This window comes from Cebidichthys violaceus, unplaced genomic scaffold, assembly GCF_023349555.1.
Source record: "Cebidichthys violaceus isolate CVI_PGR_0920_01 unplaced genomic scaffold, fCebVio1.0.p SCAF_25, whole genome shotgun sequence".
In the NCBI taxonomy this organism is placed as follows: Eukaryota; Metazoa; Chordata; class Actinopteri; order Perciformes; family Stichaeidae; genus Cebidichthys; species Cebidichthys violaceus.
The window spans coordinates 4,304,631-4,330,725 of NW_027176428.1; the positions used below are offsets into that span (position 1 = coordinate 4,304,631).

The 26,095-nt window shown below is 40.1% G+C and overlaps 1 protein-coding gene across 6 annotated transcripts in view; it reads right to left on the reverse strand.

Annotated features, from left to right (window-relative positions):
* Nucleotides 1–26,095, reverse strand: part of dlgap4b (discs, large (Drosophila) homolog-associated protein 4b) — a 102,286-nt gene that overhangs the window by 54,878 nt on the left and 21,313 nt on the right. For all 6 annotated transcript variants that reach the window (XM_068720388.1, XM_068720389.1, XM_068720391.1 and 3 more), the window contains exon 2: nt 13,335–13,401. The gene's annotated coding sequence lies outside the window, so the exon portion shown is untranslated. The remainder of the gene's footprint in view (nt 1–13,334; nt 13,402–26,095) is intronic.

The window sequence follows — 26,095 nt, forward strand, 5'->3', positions numbered from 1 at the left end:
CACACAATTAACACTCACACATTTGCACATATACACATATACACATATACATATACACACAAACATCTGAACACCAGATGTGCTCCTCTGCTCCCTTGAAACAAACCACTGGAGGTCATAGTCAACTGTTGCTCATAGAAAAAAACAAAACAAAGAAAGAATACAAACAAACAAAAAAACAACACACACATTAACATAAGCACTACCACTCCCCATCTTTCACCACGTAATTAGAATGTCCATCTATCCAACCATCTATCCCAGATTTAGAGCAGACAGCAGGTGGTTTAAAATCCTAAGCCAGACACAGTCACGCGTCACACTTCCGGGAAGGCTCAAGCACGCCATGCTGATGGGTTCACAATGACAACTGTGGCTGACTGAAAGAGTGAGAAGTGATGCTACAATTGAGGTTAAACACAGATGGAGGAAAGAGTTACACAGAGAAGGACAGCCCCCCCCCCCCTTCGCAAATGTCCTCCTCCTCCTCTGCCTGATGATGCATTCACCAAGGCCAAGTTCCCAGCCTTGGTATTGTTTTCGTGGGAAAAGGGTTAGACATGAAAATACCTTCAATATGATAAAACGTATTATTTGGGTTTAAATGAGTCCGGATGATCTGCATATATGCAGGTTTAAGCAATATAAGTTATGACTACAAGGACAATATGATACATTTCCACAACAATGACAACATATCAGTAGGCTCAGAAGGGTAGAGATGAAAGAGAAACCGGTAAAGGATTGAGACTGTAAAAATGCAAAGTGACATAATGACCTTAGTTTGGTACTGCCGGCAACGTGATTAGATGTGTGTGTGTGTGTGTGTGTGTGTGTGTGTGTGTGTGTGTGTAACAGAGACAGACAGGAGAGGAGTAGGATGATCTAGACAGGAGTGTTTCAATAAAGCTTTTCGCATGGCTTGACATGTGGACATCCTGTATAGTGACGTGTTGATGATGCCAAAGTGGAGTTGTGGCCAGTTGACGTGGCCTTAATCTCATTTCCTCCCAGCCCCCCCACCCCCAGGGTCTATTTATCATTTCAGTGCGTTAGCTTTATTGCAAACCACAGCCTCAGAGCACACACAAGAATACAACCTCTTAGCAAAATGTGCTTGTTGATAATATTTGCAGAAGACTTCCAGCTCTGTGTATTTAGTGCTGATGAAGTTCAATCTGGTACAAAGTAATCCATTAGCGCTGTTTAATAAGTTTACGCTACAAATCAGTCCTCCTCCAATAAAAAAAACAAAAAAGGTATGGCAGAAGTGACATGGTAATAATACTAAAATTAGCATTGCAAGGCAGCTGTGGGGGCTTAATCTGAATCCTCCTCCATCTGGATTAATTGTGCATGGCGTCTTAGAAAATTGCTTTGAGCAGGTAGTCATATTCTCAGACCAGGAGCTTATTCATCCTGAGAGGAGGAATGAATGCTGGACTATGCATTTTCTGACACAGGTGGGAACACAAAGTACATGGTAAGGATAATAACATGCTGTTAGAAACTCACATTTTAAACCCCTAGAAATAATCTTAATGAGTTTACAGGCTTGTTCTACTTCCTGAAGTTAAGGTACAGTTCAGCATGATGGTTTTATTTACTGCAAGTAAGTGACAGCACACATTAACCCCACTGTGAGACTTAGGAGTATAAAGAAAGCATTGACATCATATTTGGGAACAAATGGTGGGCTTTCAGCAAAGACGCCTGTCAGTCTGTCAGGGTTTAGTTTGAGCAGTACCGTCTCCTCACAGCAAGATGTTTCTGGGATCAAGTCTTTTCTTTTTAAAGAAAAACAGCTCCGGTTCCCTCCCACAGTTGGCAGACTGGAATATTACAAAGTTGTCAATCACTTTAAACATTGATGAAGGGAAAAGGCTTGACTAAAAGCATAAAAAACATATAAAATATGATTTAATGCCAACCATCTGCCCCCTATGACAACTTTTGCACCGCTGGGGCATCATGGTATTTCAGTTCTTTGTCCATTTGGACTACAGTTCAAAGAGGCAGTGTGTGTGTTTGTGTGTGAATACAAATACACAACCTTCCAGTTACAGCATGAGCCAACCTCCCTAACCTTCAAGCTACTGCCTCCCCATCTGACTTTTAACTGATATATCTTAATCTCACTTTCCCCTGGGAGTGCTAATGAGCGCTACACCTGCTAACATCTGGAGCCTGACACTTCTCAATGCTTATCACTGCTAAGTCCCTATATTCCATTCTTCAGGACCAGAGCATTAATACAGCATACTATATCCTCCACCTCTCAATTACCGCCACCGAACAAAGCCCATTAGCTGCACAGTCCCCGTCTCCTCGTTAAAAAGAAGAAAAGCCTGTAAAAACCGGCCTCCCTGAAGGACAGTGGAGGTGAGCAGCCTGCTGTTACAGTTTTTCTGTTCTCAGGCAGAGCCATTAAGACCAAGCTGCGGTTCCAGTAATACAGTGTCACATCAGAAAAGAATGGGAAATGATATTCATGGATCTGTTATTGAATATCATATCTATTCATTTCTCTCATGTCATCTGCGTCCTTGTCTTCATTACGCTGCAATTTTCAAGAAAGTGAAAACACAGCACCGTATCATTCATGATAGGCAACTGGAACTTCAGGACATTAACATATTAATGAACTGGAAATACCAACCGCAAGCCTTCACAGCCTTGAGGCCACAGTCTTTGTCACCATTCCTGTCGTCTACCAGCCTAACAATGCTTGTGTTTATGGACTTGTAGAATATACAGTACAAGAGATAAATCATTTCTCTTGTATACATTCATGGAGTATCTCACATTGACTAAATACTGTTTGTAACAACTCAAGGGATAGTTCAGTATTCAGCAATGATGGGAAACACATTACTTATGAATAAAAGCTATAGTAAAATCATATAAAAAATATAATAAACTTTCCATAAATAAAAGTGTGGTACTTCCATGTGTAAAGGTTCCATTTATTTGACAGATATTATGGTACTTGCTCAATACTGCAATAGGTTGTAAATCTTTCAAAGGCCACATATCTATATCATACTCTATCCAACTGATATGGCAACAAATGGGGCATTATGTTGAGCTCAGGCTGTGGCAATGGATATATTCATGATCATCTACAGCTCTCAGTGGCCAAGCATGAACATTTTTAAACCATGAAAACAAGAAAATGCAGGAATAAGTTGGGTATAAGTTCATTAAACAGCTTCTTTTATATCATTTTTAGTTTTAGTTTTACAGTCCACACAAAGGAGACAAAGTTAGCTGCTAGCTTGTGAAGAAAAATGTTAAAGAAAAGCTAAAGATCCCCATTTTTTCCCAATATTTGAATAATATTAAATATTTACTTTCAAACACATTGTGTCTCTGTTGCTTTGAAGGCAACTGCATATTAAAATGTAAGAACTTTAGGGATGATAATATATCACGGCTCTGTGTCTGTCAGCTTGTTTAGGAGCTCCTCTGCCCTCAAGTGACAAATTAAATAAAATTACAGGTTTAAAGTGTGTGGCCGGTTTAATGAGTTTGCTTGGCTGCAGAGTTTAGTGTGCAACTTGTGACAGCTGCTAATAGGTTTGCTAGAGGTGACTACCTTCGGTGCTACGTCACTTTGCTTTAGTTTTCCATACAAACAAATCACAAAGAGGTATAGCCTATTTACATTGTTTTCAAGCAAGTTGTTACATATTTAATTCTGAACATTTCCATAAATAAGGTATTGTGAAGAAACCCTTGTGTTGGCCCAGTTTACAATAACATGCCAAGGTTTTCTGCAAGCTTGTGTCACCTGTTCTGCCTCTATGGAAGAAAAAACTATTTGAAAGGAAATGTAAGAGAAATGGTCCAGACAGAGTCATCTGTCAAGTGGCAAAGATATCCAGTATCAGAGAGTGTCATGTTAGAAGAAGGCATGCCCAAAATGTCTCTGGTCTCAAAACTGCCCATTTTCAAGAGCTTGAAAGAGGAGTGTGTGAATATGTGGCAAAGGAAATATGTGCTTTTTATTGCTCTATTTTTGGCACCGAACATTTAATTCACAAATTGCAAGTAATAGTGGGAAATTCTGTCATAACGTGTCAACTTTACTGTCAGCCGGTAGTAAATTTGAAATATATATATTTTAATACAATGACTGGCTGCATTTACAAGACTTGATAGGGTTTCTCTGCACACAAAAAGAAAGCAGACTTTGTTTTCTTTAAACAAATCTTACCATAATAAATAAATCCAGTACAAATCACAGCCAAAACTAAGCTTTCCTCAGTAATAGTAATGTCTTCATAGGGCGATGACAAAGAAACTGGCTATTATGTGTCTCAGTTTGGTTTTTTGCTTTAATTGAGGCCAGCCTCGTTAATTAGCACACAAGATAATATGGTTTGCTGGAAAAAGAAAATGCAAGTGCAGGGTGAGAAGAGGTTAAGAGATGTGTGGGAGAAAATTAAAGAGCAGAATGTGTCTGGAGGGATAAACTATAATTGGGCAAGTAAACACAAACAAAACAACTGTTAAATGTTAGCATCATGCGTGAATCATCACATTGCTGTTGTGTGTAGTTTACCTGGGTGCCGGGCTTGGCCAAAGGGTGTGTGTTATGTCATTAATGAGAGGTGCTTGTGCCGGGTTTGAATGTCAATGCTTCATGTCCCCAGAAGAGAGGATGTGTTGTGAGTGCCAAGTAACAACATCTTTTGGTGAGAATTTCATGCTTTATTGCAGAGAATAGAAGCACAGAGAGAAGATTGCGTGCAACATCGGTTCACAACTAGAGCAGTGGTACAAAAACTGGGTTAGGACTGTCACAAAATGTAGGCCTGAACTTGGTTAACTGTGGAATAGCAAATGACACATTTACACCAGGCCTGTTTGCAGCAGTATATTCAAACTGAGAAGCAGTTTGTTTGCCAAAATGAGAGCATAAAATAATGCACATGCAGGTGTACAATCAGTGTGTCTATTATCGCTGCATATCCTCAGTCACAAAACTAAAAGAGCCAAATTAGTTCAGGCAGGCCATAATGAGTGATGCTTACTCAATAGTTTGCTACATAAAGCTTTGCCACTGGCAGTGTGTGATAGGACGTGTTCCTGTCAAATATTTCAGTGAAAGCTAAACTGTACTGGCTACCAGTGCTCTTTAATGTATTGAAGTTTGTTTGTTCCAATTATTTCTAACCACATCTTAATGCTTTTGATTGTTTGAGTAATGATAAGCATATGGCAGCCAAACCAGGACACTACAGTCCCACAGAGACAAAGACAAATGGACGTGAAACGCAACAGCAGTTCTCCTCTTTGCCACTGGAGGCAGTGTCACCTGACTGTGACTAATGCTACAGGTACATTTATATAACATTTAACACAATTTTCTACCACTGTTCAGGTAAATTATCTGCATTTGCTAGTTTTTCCCAGGCGCCAACCTTTGGTTCTGCCGAGTGAGCCAATGCGTAAGTGTCTTAAAATATGCATTCTCTCTACTGACCAGTAGAGGGCGACTCTTCAGGTTGTAAAAAGAAGTCAGATTTAATTAATGGAAGTCTATGAGAAAATGACCCTACATCTCACTTGATTTATTACTTCAGTAAACTTTATAAACATGAGTTTATGGTGTCAATCGCTAGTTTCAAGTCTTCTTCAATACAGCAAGATGTTCATTTATTAAATTATGGTCCCATTTAGAGTAAAATAGATCATAAGGCAGAGTATGCTTTAGGGCGGGTTTATTGCGATTGACAGGTCGCTGCCGCTACCAGAGCAGTATACGTTGTCTCTACGTTCTCCGTTCACTGGTTGCAAAAAGTCAAGATGGCGACGGCCATAATCCAAGATGGTCAACTTCTCATATAGAGTCTATGGTTATTCCAAGTGCTTTTTTTTTTTTTTTTTTTTTTTGCTATTTTCACCCTCAGTTTAGGAAACAAAAATGACATGATAGAGATCTAGGATGTTTTAGACTAAACAATATTAGTTATAATAAACTGAACTGCGTCCCCATGTTCTACACTTTTTACGAATTCCACCTGGCAGCACATTATTAATCTGACTACAATTCAGAGCAGAGGCGTTTATACTGCCAACTGGGTGTAGTTGGTGTGTCTGTGGCCTAGTCTGACACTGCAAGATAAAAGGGGTCACATTTTTTGCATTATTTCGACACGACAACCTAACATTAGAGTGATTAGAGCTTTTTCTCTTAGAATAATCTTTTACATTAAATAGGTTAAATATTTTTACCCCGAATCCTTTCAATTGGCTCGGTGAGCTGTCATTGTTGAGGGGAAAAAAGGAAAAAGCCTGCTCATCTGCTCATGACCAGCACATAACTTATCCCCCCCAACGATCCCTATCAAAATGAGCAGCTTATATCTGTCTGAGGTTCACTCTATTAATCTTGTCAAATGGATTCAGAGAGCAAAAGATACTGCAGACAGACATGAGGCGGAGGACAGAGGGCCAGATGGCCTCGCAGATTGGAGGGAAAAATACAGAGCAGTCTGTCGATATGAAGAGAAGAAAGACAGGGGCAAGAATTTATCACAGTGAGTAAAGAAGGGGGAATGAGAAAGGGAGAAGTATTTGCAGCAGTGAGACATCATGAAGAGAGACTCACAGAAGGGGAGGCAGCCAGTGAAAATGACAGCTTCAGCTGTCACTGGCTCTCAGATGTTAAGTTGTAGTGCTTTCCTCGAAATCTTGCTGTCATTACATGCTGCAAAACCTCAGGTCCCTGTTGAATTATGTATGTGGGTTAGATAAGACGGGCACCAAGACAACAGTAGCAACACATGTATGGAAAAACAAAAACACAGAAAGGACTGTGGTTACCCACAACTCTCATTGTGATGAAGTGCATTTAAAGCAGTTTTCAGTACAGTTCTCAGTATTGTTCAGGTCACTGCATACAGTATGAGAACACACTCCGAGCTTGAATTCTAATGTGGAATATAACTTCTGTCTTTCATGACTGCACTGCTCAATAGTGCTAAAAATATCAGGAAGAGCAGTCATATTGTGGGAATATCCATAAAAGTCACTGCCTGTGGCAGATAAGGCCGAGCTTATAAATAAATTACTCGAGTGGAAAAAATGACCTTCACACAAGAACTTCATCAGGGCCCTTGAAATTATTTCCACACAAAATGAAGTAAAGAATAACAATGTGCTTATGTAATTTGCAGGATTTGATGACGCACCAGGAAAGCACACAGGCATGAAAACACTAATATACTTGACAAGCAGTTCAATGTTTCATCTGTATTCTCCATAAGATTCAATTATATTTGCATTAATGAAAACTGGTGATATACAGTACAGTTTTCGTATAATAGGTCTTGGCATCCTAGTGGAAATTTCATCAGGCCTTCTCTCAATTAGCTTTCTGCTACACTAAATTTAAAAATATACTTTCTCTCTTTAAATATTATCTGAAATGAGATCACATGTAAGAAAATAAAGCATCTGTCTCTGTCACATTAATTAGGTTACATCATGTGGTACTGGATATTGAAGACCAGCAATTGGTCGTGAGGTTATTAAAATAGAACCCACATGTTAATAATAGGCACATTAACCCCGATATTAATTTTGCCTGAGAAACACTGTCAACCAAGTCAGACATTTCTAATAACGGGAAAGACAGAGGAGCAGAATTAAATTTTCTCTGTTCATCGCCCGGCATACTATAGATGAGCAGAAAATAGTCCTTTGCACTGTTACATTCTTATTTCTGTTCCAATCCCTTCATAGACAAAGCCATAGATGGATGTGTGTGTGTGTGTGTGTGTGTGTGTGTGTGTGTGTGTGTGTGTGTGTGTGTGTGTGTGTGTGTGTGTGAGATGTACAGTAGGCACTCTAGCGGTTTTATGGGTGAAAGACAGGGTAATCAGGGATAGTCACCAAACAGTATTTACTCCAGTTGCCCTCAATAAAAAAAGATAGACAGTGTTGGACTTTTTTTTCCCATTTTTTTGTATGTGGTTTTTATTGCTAAGAAATATGCAAAGTGACAACAGAGTGACATGCTTAAGGTATTACTGTATGTGCTTTTCAGTATTTATATCATCAGAGTTTATGTTTGATCACATGGCATGCAGGAAATGAGGGGAGAGACAGAGAGCAGGTAAGGCATGCAACACATGCTGCATTATTTTGAATATGTTCACTGATCAGTCCAGTTAGAAATCTAACCATTATGCTATTTATCAAACACAATTAACAACTTTAGTTTAGTTTATAAACCATTCTTAATTGCTTTGTGCAGAAGAGGCTGTGTATGTAAGACTGATACAGTACATTGATCTTTCTGATTAAAAATACATGAATGCGTTTCTTCTTAAACTGAAAAAGCTTGATGACGAGATCATTTGGCTTCAAAAGCCAGAAAAGATTCAAGGTACTTCTTTAGACAGTTTTGTTTTCAACCATCAGTACGGACTTATTGATTTTGAAGGAGTAAATCCAAGTCAAACGCCCTTAAGCTGTACGATGAGTAAAGGGTAGTTAAAGGGGAATTTAGTACTATATTTCAGTTAATTATGTTGCTTATGTTTACTTGAATGATGTTTACATGTGTTCAGCTGTGGAAAAAAGTGGCATATCTATTAATGAGATAAGGTCAGTCATGGTTGTAGTGGGCTCTATAAAGAGATATTTTGTGTCACCTGTAAGACAGTTGAGGGAGATGTGAAGAAATTTTAAAAATGTATTTCTATTTGCTTACTGTATGCAACAATTAAATACAATTCAATATTATTCTTCAGCTCAATCCATTGGTGTTATTGAGTCTTGTCAATGAGTTGCAAATAAAATGCAGTCAGGCAGTCAAGCCACTGTTACTCGAGGTACTTAAAATGTCTCTGGAATATTTTTGGCATTGCACATGAAATCAATTTGCATCCCATGTCTTGAATCAAATACCAACATTGAAAAAAAAGGCATTTTGGGACTGGCCCACCCAATAAAACAGATGTGGTTTAAGTAAATGGTGATGGATGGTAAATGGACTTGAACTAGTGTAGCACCTTTCTAGTCTTCCGACCATTCGAAGCGCTTTAACACTACATGTCATTCACCCATTCACATCAATTAATACTGATGGCAGGGGCTACGCAAGGTGCCACCTGCCCATCAGGACTAAATAAGCATTCATACCCACTCACACACCAATGGCACAGCCTTGGGGTTAACATGGTAGACATGGACTAGAGGAGCCGGGGATCGAACCACCGATGAGTAGTGATGACATTTTGTTTGACACAAAGAGCTGTAACACTACAGTTTACGACAGAGGGACAGAAATGAAAAGGCAGGCGCTTTAAAAGCTTTGGGAGGGATTTGGATCCAATAAGCCATGTGAGGATTAAACCATGTTAATGCAATGCCTAAACAAACTGGACACAGTGCACACACACACACACACACACACACACACACACACAAACACAAACACACAGGGAGAGGGTGGCATGTGCGCAGAATGACAGGAATAAGTGTAGTATGGTAATGTGGTAACACAACACTATTGTTACAGCATTTACACAATACCATGTCAGCGCATTTGTAGGTACTTTAAGTCCTGCATTCAGTCTGGAATTGAGTCAGATCAGCCACAGAAAAAGTATCAGTGTCCTTCAAAGGGGATGGTACCTTTGACCCCAACGTTACAAAGTGAACTGATACACCTGTTTGTAAAAGCACCTGTCATACATTAGGTCTACTTTCCCCAGTGGAGGTCCCACAAATGAAGCAAGAGAACAACCTATACAAAAGCCTCCCATCTAATCTAATGACTCAATGTTCCAGGATACGGCCCAATAATCATGAGAACAAACGAAGCATTTTACATCTAATATACTTGTCTTGCAGTAGTGTCAGCACTTTTGTTCTTTTGGCCACAGTAGCTTTAGTATTCTAGAAACAAGTTTTAAAAAGCTCCTTGGAGCTGCGCTGCAACTTCATTAAAGATAATCCAATGCTTTAATGCAAATGAATGGAACAAAGTGTTCTCATGAGAGAATACATTTCCCTGTAGAACTGCAGCCACAGTCCTGGCCTGCGGTGCACAGCTGTAAGACACAAGATTTCTCAGTCACAATCTACCGAGTAATAAACTTAAGTTTGGACTAAGAGGAGTGATCTAGTAGAAAATCTTACAATAAGTTTAAGTATTCCTGGCCATACAGTAGAGGGTAAAGACTATTTGGTGTTGAACCCTGTACTGGATAAACAAACAATCAATGTTATCAGTATGTGCGTGATTAATTCGTAATTGTATGCAAGAAGTGGACGTAGTCACTTGACGGTTTTAAAGCCTGCAATTCGGCATTTTGGCATTTTCAGGCAACCAAAACGTTTTAATTAAATTTCATGAACTGAAAACACATTGTGAAAGGGTTAAAGTTAGAGAGGGAAACACGGACAACTCCCAGACAGGCAATGCCTTGTGAGTGGCCTGTCAATCACAATGAAGCTATGCCCTAAAGCATACCCTGCTTTATTGTCTGTTTTACTCTAACTGGGACCATAATTTGCTAAATGAACATCATGTTGTATTGAAGAAAACTTGAAAGTACTAATTGAGACCTTTGAGTCACGTTTATAATGTTTACTGAGGTCATAAATAAAGTGAGAAGTAGAGTCATTTTCTCATAGGCATCTACAGTATCTTTACAATCTGACTTCTTTTTGCAACCAGAGGAGTCGCCCTGATGGCCATTAGGAAGAAAGTGAGTTTAAGGCACTTCCACATTGGCTTCACTTTGAAGACCCGGAAGTTGCCGTCTGGTCAATGTACATAATGCTACATGAAAAACATTTACTATTTGTCCCTGTACTATTAGCCATTCCTATAGAGGCTTATTTAAATAATTTAATAGTACTGGAATGATCAATTAATCTATTAGTGTTAGTTTGGTAGGACATGTTATCAAGAATAATTTGAATTGATTAATCATTGAATCGTCATTTATCAAGCAACCATTTTATATTATTGGGTGACTTGATATATAAGGGAAAACCTTAATAACATCAACACTTCATCGTGGATAAAATGCAACACTGTGCATTTTGGGAGAGATCAGACCAGGTCAACATTGTTCTCTAAAATGTAGTGATTTATACTTTTTAAGCTTTTCAGAAATGATCCTACTATAATGCCATATTTTCAGAACCATTAATGCTCCCTGTAGCCAGAACTACCATGTGATGGTATTTCTCTTAAGAAGAAAAGAAAAAAGATAAATATGCAAGCAGACAGAAAACTCACCTCGGTTTAAAAGCACAAATATTTGATGTACTTGCATAGTAGCTTCGGTACAAACATTCATTTGTCTCTGCCCTGTCGGTCTTACATACTGAAAGGCTTTAGATAAACAAGGCTAGATGAATACATGCACTTTGTCTAAGACAGACAGAAACTGCATAATTAGCGTGCATGTATTCATGACAATAATCATTTGAATTTTAAATGATATGTTTTATGCATATTATGCACTGCTACACTTCACATTAAACACTGAATTCAAATGTCGTCATTGTAGCTCAAGCTCATTGTTCACTTTCACCATCTAAACTCAGAAAATACACATTGTTTTTAATATCTAATCAACACAAAATGGAATGTGATGTATGGTGGTGGGTCTTTGCGTGTAAAAAATGCATTTACATACAAACAATATTAACAGCAGTTAATAATGCTGTCTGGAACATCTGGGTGATCAGCTAAGTGAAATGCTGGTTCAAATCCTTTGAGAGTATTAAAGGGTTTGCTCTAAGTGTCCTTATGTGTCAATGAAAGATGGTTGTGTTATGTAAATTACTGCAGCAAAATGCATTTGGAAACTAAGTAGAAGCAGATTTAACTGAAGTCGAATATAACAAACATGTCTGGGTTCTGATAATGCATATTGTTTGTGTTGTTTTTCCATTGTGAAAAGACTACTGATAACGCTTTGGATTAAGCTTAAAATGTGTGAAAGGATCATTTTACAGTTATTTCAAAATGCTATGATTGGTTGAAATTTCTACTTATGCTCACTGTTACAACATGACTATCCATTAACCATTGCTACCCAGTAAATGGATTAATGCTCTCAGATACTTGTCCATGTGCAATTCCTCTCTACATTGTAGTGTCATTTGGTAATATTGATCCAATCAATACTGGCAGGGGTCAGCATTTGTTCAAGACAATCTTAAAGGGTGTTTTTTTTTTCGTTTTGTATCCCAGATGGTAAAAAAGTTAAAGTTTTAAACTTTTCAACTTTTGATGTTTTCAGTGTGCCCTGATGAATGGGTCTCTGTTTTGTACGAACGCCGAGCAGCTCAGTGGAGCAAAAATCACTAATGCAACAGCTGCAGAAAGGTTATTGATTTGTTTCTTTGAGTATGAAAATCAAGGAGGTGCTACCAGTGTCACTGGAAATTTAACAACAAGGTACACAGCGGTAGCTCCTCCCAGCACTCTCGCTTGTTCTCTTCATACGCCTTCTCAAAAAACACACTAATATTTAATTTGACTGTTGCCTTATAAAACTTAATTTCGCTTTGAAGTGCAACAACCAAGTAAAATTAAAGCAGATAAAGCATCCTATGGTTGACTGTATGATAGTAAGCTGCTGTTCCTTTGCAATGCTCCCCTGCTCGTCAACATGAGTGGTGGTTTGCTCTTATGGATAGCATTGCAGAAGAGATTTGTGCTTGGAATGGAATTAATCCAGTGTGAAATCGAGTCCAGTGTTGTACCTCAGGGAAGCCCAGGGAGGACACTCATGATGCTGAGCATCGCGGCTATGTTCCATCAGTGCTCATTGCTCTGCAGGCAACACCATGCATGCGTCTGCATGAGAAAACATGCCCTTTCATCCGTGCAACAACACAACATTGGTAAACTTACTGTACTCATGTTACATTCAAACTATTTAACATCAGATACACTGACATTTCTATTCAGATCAGTTCTTAGCCTGAGCAAACAAAACCCCCCAGAGTTTTATTAGTCTGCACAAAGGGCAAGTTCTTCCTCCCACCATTTTTTTTCTTTCTGTTTGACAGCCTTCAGTCAAAATGCCCCAAGGATTAATTGTAGTTCAATCTAGACAAGGTCAAGGCGTGTTGTTTTTCTGCAGCCTATTAATTAATTCTCCTGGCGGTTCAGCCATTTCAATATATCCAGCAACAACATCAAGCAGGCCCCTGTTTCATTAGCACTGACTCTCTAGTCCCAGTCACAACTGGGCAGAAGACGCTAACATGGGCATTAAATGAAGACAGAATGTCTATCAGTGTCCTGAGGGTTGGAGAAAAAAACAGGTACAAATGTACTGTACCTTGTTGGAGGGGCTGAAGAGTCTCTTATTGAGGTCAGAGCAGAGTCGGCTCAGAGAAGAAGAAATCCTGTAACACAAAGACAGTTCATCAGCTTCAATAGTCATTAATAAAAACATACACACTTGATGTATCTCATAGTGCAAAAGCTGTATCTGTGGATTTTGACTGGCCAGCATAGTTCTGAGTTGTGAATATGTACTTATTATAGTGCTTTGTTAATGTCTTTCATTGGCCTCAAAACTGCTTACTAATTTGTCTTGACAACTTTTTCATTTATTTGGAAAATCAATTAGCTTTTCAAGATAGGCAAACTGGCACATCTTGAGAGATAAAGCATTTCAATTAAAAGCCACCGATTAGATTAGGAAAATGCCTCCTAAGGCAGTAAAACTCCAGGAACCCATATCGTGAATCAGCAGGAACATTTTCCACTTACATAATATTATTTTTGGATATTGCTCACTAACAGTATAAAGGCATAGCTTTACAACATACAGTTAAAACAGGTAGCCCTCTGAGGTTTTGCTTTGTCTTAATAAATGTTTCATACCCAGAGGTGATATTCAGCGATTAGAGTGCAACACAAACAGACCTTCACGAAGAGAAGCTAATCCCTCCAACAACAAATGCTTAAACAAATTCAATGTGGTGAAGAGTTTTATTTTCTGTGACAACATACAGTGATTTATGAGAGCATTTTAGGAGCAAACATACCACAGACAGCACGTATCCGACCCTTGTTTAAGGACGCCGTCGCAGTCTGTCATTAAATATTATATGCTCCATCCATTGCAGTCTGGTGTGACGCAAAACAGCAGACTATTTCTAGTGACTGTGTCTGTGCAACACAAGCAGAAATATCAAACTTATTATTTCCTGAGGAGGACTGCTGTGGTTCAGTGATAAAGGACATCCATTTATTAGCTATTTCTATTTCTATTCTCTTTTCTGATCTGATCACATTTGGATGCATCTGGTGATCAGTCTGATTCACAGTTGCTGAAAACTGAAAGGATTTTCAAACCAAAGGAGAAGAGGACTAGAGGAAAAGTGATGCTTTATTAATATTGCAGAATGAAGTTACAATGTAAGGGGACTAATCATGATGTTCAGATGTGAGCATTTGCATTAAAATGGAATACAAACAAGTTAAACTGAACTTAAGTTGCACTGTATATCTTGATACAACATGGTGGTTCAAGTTAAACTTAACTTAGAGCTAAAATAACTATTTTCTGACTTAACATATTTATTGCAGTTGTAATGAACAATTTATAATTAACAACGTTAAAGTAAGTCAGATAGTAGAACCACAAATGTCAAGGCAGTCAGGTAACTTACTTTTCTCTATCTATGCAGGATGAGAATTAATATTGTTTAGCATTATCCAGGAAATTACGAATACCTACCATTACTACCTACCATTAAAATACCTACAAAACCAATAAGTTTGTGATAAAACAACATAAACATCTATTTCGATTTCATGGGTACTTTAAATAAGATAAAAATAAAATGATTGCGGCACTGTGAAGGCTTTTTTATGTAAGTGACAGAAAGGTTTTAATAAGTGGTCGCCTGTTGTTTTTCTTTTATTCTTCCACATGGGAAGCATTAGTGTTGATATCTGGATGGTTATTGGATGTGTGCCACAGAGCTGAGACTGATCAGTGACCCTAAATAGCCTCAACCCGACCTCTGCTTGATTAGAGAAGCTGGGGCACCGAAGGGTTTTCAAGGCTCTGATGCAGGCTAAATGTCTGATCTCATACACTCGGAGCATCGTTCGGGGCTTTGCTCCTGGGTTCATCTTTCATTAGCCAGAGGTCAGCTGTGTGGTCCATGTGTACATGCTGCAGTAAGTCCAATATTTGCATACAGGTGAATGGATTCACGTACTCACACTAGAACTGCATGTCTTTGTGAGGATCTGCACAGTGTGTGCGTGTGTGCAATTCAGATATCAGTGCTATTACAACGCCCTCTTTTATATGAGAAGGGCTCCGAGGAATCAAATGAAACGACCTATGCTGGGACACAAAGTGACGCCTGAAGCATAATTGGCAGCCTGCAGCCATAATCGAATGCGTCTGTGGTATTCATGAGAGTGGAGCAGTAATGAGGCCTATTTTCCCAGAGTGTTGTTACAAACATCAAAAACAAGACCAAGATGAACATCTTCGGGGGTAAATACTTATTCAGCACCAGTTCTAACACAATCCACAGCAGAGACTTGCATTAAAAGTACTGTGTGCTGTTTTGGACCACTAGAGGCACTGTGGAACAACGTTGCTGAGCAGATCACCATACTGTTTGTATCTTGTTCTACCAGCATGCACACGAAGAAGTGGATGACCTGATAACTATTCCAACTGACTGTGAAGGGCGGTAACAGCTAGTGACTGTGATGCACCTAAATGCAACAATGATACAAATAAAAGTGAGGAACAGGACAGCAAGGCAATGTAAACATGACAAGAATGGGTTGCTCCAACTTTTTGTAAATCCATTACTGATTTTGTGTTTAAAGTCCTTCCAAAGTTCTTTGTAACTATTAGGTTGTTTCAGTCAAGTTATTTACCAAATTACATTTCACCCTTAAGGAAGGAGTTAGCTAGACTGATGTGCAAATCAGTTGCCAGAAAACATCTGGTACAGCGGTAATATAGTCGCAAGCTAATGCTAGCTTTGTCATTTATTTCAGTTAGCTACATTACAGCTACAATTGACGGTTACTCTGTGTAAATATTAGGTAATAACTTATTTCTACAAAAGATTTAGTTTGTGTGAAACAATCTGTTTTAATTTAGTGATGCATAAATTTCCACTTCGTAAACAGTTATGGTACAAATAGTTCAAGTTTTAACTTAATACAATTTAAGACATTGTATATGTATTACAAGAGAGAAAAGGCTTTCAACGTGTTTGTTAGGCCTTGGGGATATGTTTTAATGGGAAACTAAATTTAGACAAAACGGTGATTGTTTGCTCCACATGGCACCTTTAACTCTGCAGCAATATGTTGCAATATGATTCTTTGTAAGTAGCACTGCATACACTCGATAACTATGTCAATACTGTATTGATCCTTGACAGTGCACATAGCTTTGGTAGTTTTCTGAATTTTGGTTCCGTGCCAACCTCTGGTGCTGTTCGGGTCATCTGAGGAGAAAAAGAAAATTCGACTGACTGAGCAGCAATTAGTGACTAGTGTAGATCCTCACAGCGGAGTTTGACCACGGGCCTGTTTTGCCCATGTGCGAGCTAAACCTTTCATTGTGGCTCATGCTGTTATGGTTTCTCAGGGCATAACTTGCTCAAACAGTAACAGTAGAGCTGACTGGGAGGCCTGAATGCAGCAGGGCTCTGTGAACCAACTTTAGCCTGGTGCATTAACCTAGCTCTCCTGTGACACACTTTCTGCTGTGAGGCAGCCACTCTGAGCCGGATCTAACCGTTTCACTACAGGCCCCACAGCATCACTGCTGCTCAACAGCCGCTCGTCTCTGTCATCTCCCATTCATCTCTCCTTTCTCTATTTGTTAACCTGCCGACATCTTTGTTTTGCAACTCTGTCTAATTGCTTTCTCATAAACCCTGTACACCCATCTCTTTTCATCTGTCTGATTTTCTCCTTTTTGCCAACATTCACATTAAATCACTCACAAACAGGCATCAAACGCTGACTGACCAAGCTGCTTTGTAAATCAACAAAAAACACTCTCCCTCCTTAATCCTGTTTTTTTTCTTCTTTTTCACACTCATATAACAAAAGGCATAAAGCAAACTGTGACTACTCCGCTGAGAAATCGATGAGAATAAGTCTATTTTCAGATACACAAACATGACATCATATTCCTCTTTCTCCTTCTCTCCTACTCTCTTACAGTATTAGCATCTCATACACAAGCATGCACACTTCTGTATCAAATACCTGCAAGTTGTCATCCTTTTCTATTTCCCAGCAGGGCCCTTTAGAAACAGATTCAGGCAGTGCATCAAGGGAGTACTGCCTCCATAATCCACCTTGGATTTGGAGGATTCTGCCACTGTCCCTCTCCAGTGGCAGGAGTATGGCCTCAGCAGGGGAGCTCAAAGGTAACCAATTGCCAAGAGCCATCATGGTGGTTCATGGCGAGGTGAAGCCTCCGCTAAAACCATGCAGGCATCAGATGTGATACATGAGGACAGTCACCTTCCAAAGTGTTTTGGAGAGCACTGTGGGTGAAGCTCGAGGGTGAACTCTTTGTGTCAGAGTGTGATTAAATTAGAGGATGGTTGAGAGGGCAGCGCCAAGGACTTGGTCGATATTTCATATCGCCCCATGGATATTTTATTAGCTTCTCTATTTACAGAAGTAGTGACAGCTACTGAGTAACCTCAAATTATGTTCACACACGCACACATGCGAGACACTTTAAAATCATTGAGATGCAGTAATAGAGGATCCTGTACACTCCCACTGGATGATTACCTCATAATTACACATCAGCAAAACATATTTCCTCAAAACAACACAACACTCAGTTTGCTCTGGAGGACACAAACTACAGGTCAGAGGTCAGTCAGTGTTTCCTCATCCTTTAAGAGCCCATACTCATCCCCATTGTGCTCAGATATCTCACTAGTCATTGTGACAGTGTAACTGGAGCTGACTCCAGGGAGAATACTACAAGAGACTCACTTAAGTTTAGCTTTGCACTGAAGAACTACTTTCTTGCTCTACTTCATGCTCTATTTCTTGTCCCCTATAAGTTATCTCTGGCACACTCTACTTCTTTAACTAGTCCAGCATGGATGACAAATGTTCATGAAGACAGTAATGTGCAAAAAGTTATGCTAAGTCATCTGCGCGAGTCATCCAAACTGATCAGATCATATGGACACAAAACCTGCGACAGGAACTGCATCCACCATTAAGAATTAACATCTGTCAACTTATCAGTTGTGACTTTTGCCAGAACTTATTGCATTCCACACACTATAAAAACTGCTTCACTTCAAACTTCACTGCTGAATCAGATTGACATGCTGGATGCAAGATTCAGGGAGGGCAGTTCGTGACAGAGTAGCAGCAGGGGGCGAGGCTGAGCAAATGGTCAATTGTACCAGTACATCTCTAACTCTCTCTCTCTGATCCCCGGGAATCTCCTTGCTTTGGTTACGACCCCTACTGACTACCATTGTGGCAACAGCTGTAGTCGTAGCAACAGTTGGCAAGTGCGGCTCTTTCACACTGAGACAAAAGGACGAGTGGGTGAAGAGGAAGAGAGGGCAAGAGACTCTCTGTCATCAGCAGTCATGCATCTGTGTCTGCCGAACCTCCCCTCAATCCATCCATCTTTTTTGTCCATCCGTCTCTTGCCCACTTTCCCTTCTGTATTCTCATCAGTCCCTGTATGCAATTGCCTCATTTTCAATAGATAATTAACTGCTTAATGTTCTCCTCAAGTGAATGGATTTTCAGAATCATCAATGCACAGATCGTTACCATCATGACAATTATTTCCCTCTTTCTCTTCTCTCCAGTTCATCATGCACACTGATACGGTGACATTAACAATCCTGGAACAATCCATCCAAAAACAAAGCAGAAGAATTATGTTTTCACCAACTCCCACCGCCTAACAACCCATTTTTCACTCACCCATCATGGTGCTCCCCCCCCCCCATTCATTCTTTTATAATGCACACTATCATTTTCTCCTCATATCCATTCACCCCTCTCAGTGTTTCTACATCTCCATCCCTCACACTATCTATCTCTCTCCCATATCATGCCCAGTCTGCCTCACCTATCAGTCTCCATCTCTAACCTTCTCCCCCCCTCTTCTGTCTCTCCATCAGCACCTCCCCCTGGGCTCTGAACGGCCCTTGTATCCCCAAGAGCGAGAGTGCTGAGAGAGTGTGAAATATTGATGGCCCCAGGCGAAGGCCACCTCCAGCACACTCTGCAGGGGGTACGGGCAAGGGCCGCGGTCAGGTAGAGTCAGAGCGAGTGAACTTTAGCAATGATACGGGTATACTCCAGCAGATGGAGGCGAGGTGAAGTAAGGCAAATGAGGAGAAATGATGGAGTGTGTGTGTGTGTGTGTGTGTGTGTGTGTGTGTGTGTGTGTGTGTGTGTGTGTGTGTAAAAACCCTGTTATCCCAGCTGCCAGCTGGCTTCTTCACATGCATTCAGTGATTTGCTTCCAGTTGATCTGTGTGGATGGAGTGAGTGGACCCCTGAGCTGGACTCTTTCCATACAGCGTTCACTCAAACATGTTTCCCCAAGATGAGCCTCAACACGAGTAATAGGTTTGCTTTGAGCTCCTTGTTTATGCACCCTTCCCCCCTTTCCTGCTTCTTTCTGCATCTTTTGTTTTGCACCATCTTCGTCCACCTCTCTTGACATCACTCTCCCCTAAAGCCAAACCCTTCATGTTCTGTTTATTAGTCACACTCCTTATCTTTGACTTAAAATGGATCTTCTCAATTTCCTATTTTCCGTTCTCATTCCTCTCGGGGGGACTATCCCTATCTGGTGAAGGTGACCTTGCCAAAAAGACCCATAGGAATCGCCATGGAGACAGCATCCAGCTAGGTGAAGCTTATGTGGAGTGAGGGGAAAGGGGGAGGGGGTAAAAAGAAAGAGAGTAAGAAAGGGAAAGCAATGGTGAGAAAAGGCAGCTTCACTATGGAGCATATTTTCTGCAGCACATGATTCATGGTCCCATCACTCTGGTTTAGATTACTATAATACTGCCTCCCTTTATATTTCTCCCTCTCTTCCTTAAACCTAGAGCAAACATGAATAGCTGCCCTGCTAAATAAATAATTTAATTAAATCAGATGTGAAGCAATGTGTCACGCCTTTCTTTTCCCAACCGCTTTTTCTGTTTCAGAAGATCTGTGAGTCTAATTAGCAACGCGAAATACGCCTCCTCTTATTCTATGGGAAGTGCTGACTAGGTCAAAGTAGAAATCTGATCTCCCTACAATGTAAAATTAGCCTTTCTTGAACACAGGCAACATATAAATAATGTCTAAACACATCTGCAGGGTCATAAAGTGCCTCCATGTAGCTGAATGTGCTAAAAACACAATCAGGGTAAAATATGTCAATTCCACACATCTATTAATCAAAGCTTAAACTGGAAACAAGTTAATACATCGTCTTTCATCTTTATGTGGTTAAGTCAGACCCTCCCTTTAAACCTGTTTTATAGTGAAGAAAAAGGTGGATTCTAACCTCCTTAAGCACAGGTTGTAGACTTGATAAAACAATTATGAAGTAAGAAAAGCTAAAAGTGCAGATGCTGCTGCAGCTCAGATATGTGCAGTTTATTTTGAGAGATAACTTTTGCTTCTCGCAAATCTACAGTCAGTTAGTCAGATTACATTTACCATTATTTCAAAATGGTTATTGGTTCTCCATTTGAGGAAGTTGATCTTGGCAACTTTTTTCACCTGTTCATTTCTAAAATATCCACATACTATATGGCAAATACACCTGGTTACTGCATGGTTTCATTGAGGCAGCCAAGAAACTTGGTAAAAGTTAGAGAAAGAGCTTTATCATGGTAACGTTTTAAAACCAGAACAGTCATGTAGCAGTTTACATCCATGTCTGTCCAAAATGCCATCACGTCATCATTTTAATCCTATTAGACATTTGTGTGAGATTGTCATAATTAGCCTGTCAATTCTTGAGTTAAAAGTGTTTTGTGTGACCTTTGACCATCAAATTCGTATCAGCTCATCCTTGAATCCAGGTAGACGTTTGGCCAAATTTGAAGAAATTCCCTCCAGGCGTCCCTGAGATATCGCGTTCACAAAAATGGGCTGGACAGTACGGATGGATAAACAACATGAAAACATAATGCTGCCAAGCACGGCTATCGCCGGTGCGGAGGCATAAAAAGACCAATACTAACTGCTGATATGATACAAAGACATAACCTGTCCTCCAGGGTTGAAGACTAAGTCCTTAACTGCCCATTTATCAGCCTATCGACATGAATTTCTTCCTACTTCCTGCATTGACACTGAATGTTGACACCGGATGTAAATTGTGTAATTCACAGTCATCATATTGTCATTATTCCTGCAGAACGCTGGGCTGGTGATCCATTGCCTTCTTGTCTTTATCTGCACGTATCTAAAACACAACAGGTCAAACTAAATTGATCAGCCACTGGATATTATATTACTATAATAATGTCTTGTGCTTCCATGTAATAGGAAGTCATGAAATAAACGAAAGAGATGGCAAATTAAACATTCAGTGACGGGAAGCTATTTGGCTTTGCAGAAAAAGAAAACATGGTTTCTTCACTCACAAATTTGTTGGCCCTCAGTTGTTGTGTAGAGGAGATGCAATCAGGCCTGCAATGCATCACTCACACAGCCGTAGGCAGAGACATTCACGGCTGCCTGTCAAAATTAGGGCATTGATTCTAAATGTAAGAGTGTAACATTACAGCATAAAAATTTCAGTTGTTATTCGTCACATTTTTATACTGAATTCAAGAGGACCGCATTGGGGGGTTTAATCCGAGTCAAGAATCTCAGTGCAGTGAGCCTCAGAGTTTGTGTCGGCTTTATCGCATACTGACGCACATACATCTGGATCTTGTGCGAACCACTGCAGTGTATAATTTACCATGGATGGGACCACACTAACTGTCCAACACAAGATTGGATGTGAAACATAAGCACCAACTTTCTGTTCTTTAGTGGTTGTTGGGAAGCATAAAACACTTCAACTCTCTGCGGTAACACTAGCCTGCACACATCATGTCAAAACATTCAGGCTGGTTATAGTAAAAAATAGATAAAGAAAAAAAAAAAAAACTAGAACAGATGTAAAAGCCCTCCAAAAAAATTAATAAATAAATAAAAGCCATGTTGAATTCATTTTAAATACATTATTAAAGCCATCCTGTGGCTGCCTCTTTCATTGATTCCCTCAGGTACGGAAAAACTTCACGTATGCAAACTGCTGTGTTTCAGCATTTTTTGAGAAGTTTGTTTGTGTCCACCTGACGAATGCAACATTTAACATTCAACCTCCTCTACCCTTGCAGCTCAATTTTAGTCTCCACCAAGTCCTCAGGGAAAAGTCTGTCTCTTTAGCAGCTAACGCAGAGTTTACACTACGCGATTGATTTTCCACTCATCAACAGTTTTCGAAGATCAGCGACAAAAGCTCCAGATCAGAGGCAAATTGGCGCTAACTTCTGTGAGCGAGGAACCCTATGTGTGAATTTTCAAAGACGGAGCATGAGAGACGCAGCGATGTGGCGCAGAGGCCTCAGACAGTTTAAATATTTGGAACTGTCTGAAAATAGTTTTGACCGGCAATGACAGCAGCCGCCAACGACCTAAAGCCAATTAAGAGTGCAAGATATATCTTTAAATATCAGGGGGAGGAGTCATCATTTTCTATTTACCTCCAACTCTCTCTGCAAAACAGACGATACTTGCTTCCCGCATCTCCCTGACTCTCTGCTCCTTATTCTTTTTTTTTGCTGCAAATCAGCCAACAAACAACTTGAGATAGCTAGTTTCTTGTCGACATCCATTTTTGGAAAGATCTCCCATCTTGCGTCTTTTCCCATATCACTGTGCCATCAATGCTCCACTATGTTTACCAGCTGGTCGCTAACTATGCCTGTAATTCAGTGCTGTGAAAGCCGAGTACGGCGGGTTTATCAGGTTGTTTACTGAAAACAGCCGCCTGCTGCGACTGGAGACAAAACTGAACCAGAACAGTAAAGTTTCAGGCTGTATGACCAAAGCAGCCTCTTCACATTCTCACACAGTAATTTTAAATATTGGTTAGTGCAGCTTTAAATGATAAAACCTGTAATTGAGAATATCAATATGTGCATAGAGGATTACAGAGATAATTATTCCACAATAATTAATTTGCACTGAAAATTAAAATTGTCTTTTCATCTTTGGCAGCTTGACAAACAGCGGGTGGCTTTGTAAGCCATAAAAACTTATTGCGCAAGTTTGTGTGCATGCACGTGTGTGCACAGTGAAAGTGTGTGAGGGCTTACTTGTCTCTGCCTGAGCACATGTACATGCTCAAAAATGTCTGGCCTGTGCCAAGGCTGAATGAGAGCAGAGTGGTAGAGACAGATAGTGTTCTCTAGCAGCTAACTGTGGAGGACTAGATGGATGGGAGCAACTCTGTATCTCTGCCCCATCATTGATAAAGAGCATTAGAGGGTACTCGACGGAGGGGGACGCAGAGAGAGGAAACAGCGGTAAACAAGAGGTAAGAGGGGGGAAAGGGAACAATATAAGGGGAGATAGTTTGAGAGGGAGAAAGAGACAGAGTAGTAAAGTTTGGACAAAACGGACATGGCAGTTTGAAGCAGTTGTTGCCTCTTGGCCAGAAGAAGTGTCCTCTTCACGGAATTCGAAGTGAGCTACAATCAATCACAATACCAGACGGATGAGATTTATATGTTAACAATGTAGCACAGATAATCGATACATACAGCTGCACTCACACTCGCACACACAGGCCCTTGAGAACACGGTAAGCTATGAAATCTCCCCACGATCCAGTTATCAGAGTAAGATCTTTACAACTTGCAATTCAATTTCTAATGAGTCTAATTAAAACTCAGAACAGCAAGGAGTGATTATTGGGATTGTGCTGTGTTGTTGACCCCTGAACACTGTGTGTGCTGTAAGGATTGGTTCGCAATGAAGGTGGTTTGAACGGCACAAAATAAGGCTAAAACAAATACTCATCAGTAGATTTAAGTAAGACTCATTCAAAAAAATTTAATTAGAGACATAATGACTTGCATACACATGAAACAATGAATAATATAGCCAAAAAACTGCTGTGTTTGAAAAAACTGCTGATAGCAAGCTGCTCTTTTTGTATGTACAACTGAAGCATACTGTAAATGCATATCAGACTAGAGACACAGTATTGTTGGACGTACAAAACATACAGACCATTCACAATAGAAATAGTGATGAAAATGAAAACATTTCATGCACATACACAGATGCCGAACCTCGGTTTGAGTTGTTTTGACTAAAGGCTCATGGCTATTTTGCCAGGTTTGTTGTGGAGGTGTTAGCTATGCAAACTCAGAACAAACTAAATTAGCACAAAAAGCACAAAGCTGGGCCTGGGGCGGACCAAATTATGATTACATGGACTTAGCTCCACGGACTCTTACTGTTATAGGATACTAAGAACTCTCTGTGTACCTGCAAATGCTTTCGGCGCGCAAAGTCCCGTCTCAGCAATATACCTCGGCCTCCTGTCACTTTGTAATTTTTCAATGACATCTTCAACAATTATCCATAAACACACATCATACGTCACCAAATTCAGTCAGAACTTAATTACCTACATGAAGTTGACCCACAGGCTAACATGGCAGCTCTGCTGCAGCAGTAGCAGAGTATTTTCACGAGCTGAATAAGCCTCAGTGTGACCGCTCACTGACTGACCTCTGTGCTCAGATAGGTTTCTGGTCAGCTTGAATACCGTTTTGGCGAGCAACTGCCACAGCTGGTGTGCTGCATTAGCACACTTATGAGTAGACAAAGGAGGGTGAATAAGGTCAGGCTTATCAGACAAATGGATTTTTGGAATTTGCGGAGTACGCTTAAAGCATCCAAACAAAACTACCTTTGCTATTTTTAGCAGCTTCAACATTTGCATGTGTTTGACATTTCAAATGTTCCAGACATCATAGAAGGAGCTGCACAATAGAGTGATGTTTATCCAGCAAATGACAGAGCCCCCTCAGAATACAATAACAGTGCAACAATCTCACGTTTATCTGCCATACTCAGACCTGCAGCAAAGCACTTTGCACATTCATGGTTACTGTGGCTGAGGTGCTTTTGTCACTGAGACAAACAGTCAACACTCAAGTCTCACAGGCACTTTGGAAAGGCCAGAGGACGAAAAGATCTGATATGCTGGGACTGCTGCACATGCATAGGGGTACACCATGAGAATTAAACAGCTTCTTTCTTTTAAAATATAAAAAAGAAAATCTGGTAAGAAATGACCCCATCACTCACCATATCTAATGTATAATGCTAAGAGAATGTTTATTTTTCATCAAGAAGTGTGTGTGTGTGTGTGTGTGTGTGTGTGTGTGTGTGTGTGTGTGTGTGTGTGTGTGCGTGCGTGCGTGTGTGTGTAAACTAATGTAGCCATTATCCTGTTACGTCTTTACATAATATCAGTACCTGGTCGTGAACCTTTCTGAAACACATCTCCAGTACAGATTTCTACATCAAGTCAGTATCAGTGCTGCAACTGAAGTGAGCTATTATCTCCCAGCATGGGCAACCCCTGAAGGATTAACCGCCAATCCTTCTTAAATCTGCCCTCATCGTAAAAACTGTAACACAAGCTCTTGCAGGGATACTGTTGGTGCAGCGCAAACATTTATAATAATACCAAGAGGCACTGTCAGGACCCCGTCACCACCAACTATCAACGGCCTATCTGCACCAGCTAGCTCTACCCTTGGGTTCAAATGTCAGACTGTCACAGCAATTTGCTAATCCCGTTGCAGATGTCACGCTGAGAACTTGAGTGCTTCCTCTTCTGTTGTTATGTGGAGTTTGCTTTAAATCTGTTACTTTTCTCCTGAAGAAATTATTCTTCCTTTAATCGTTTTTAAATTTGAACAAACTGATCCGCTGTAATAGATCAACTAGACATGAAAAAAGGGACTAAAATGTAGGTAAGTCTGAGTCCAAAATATCGCA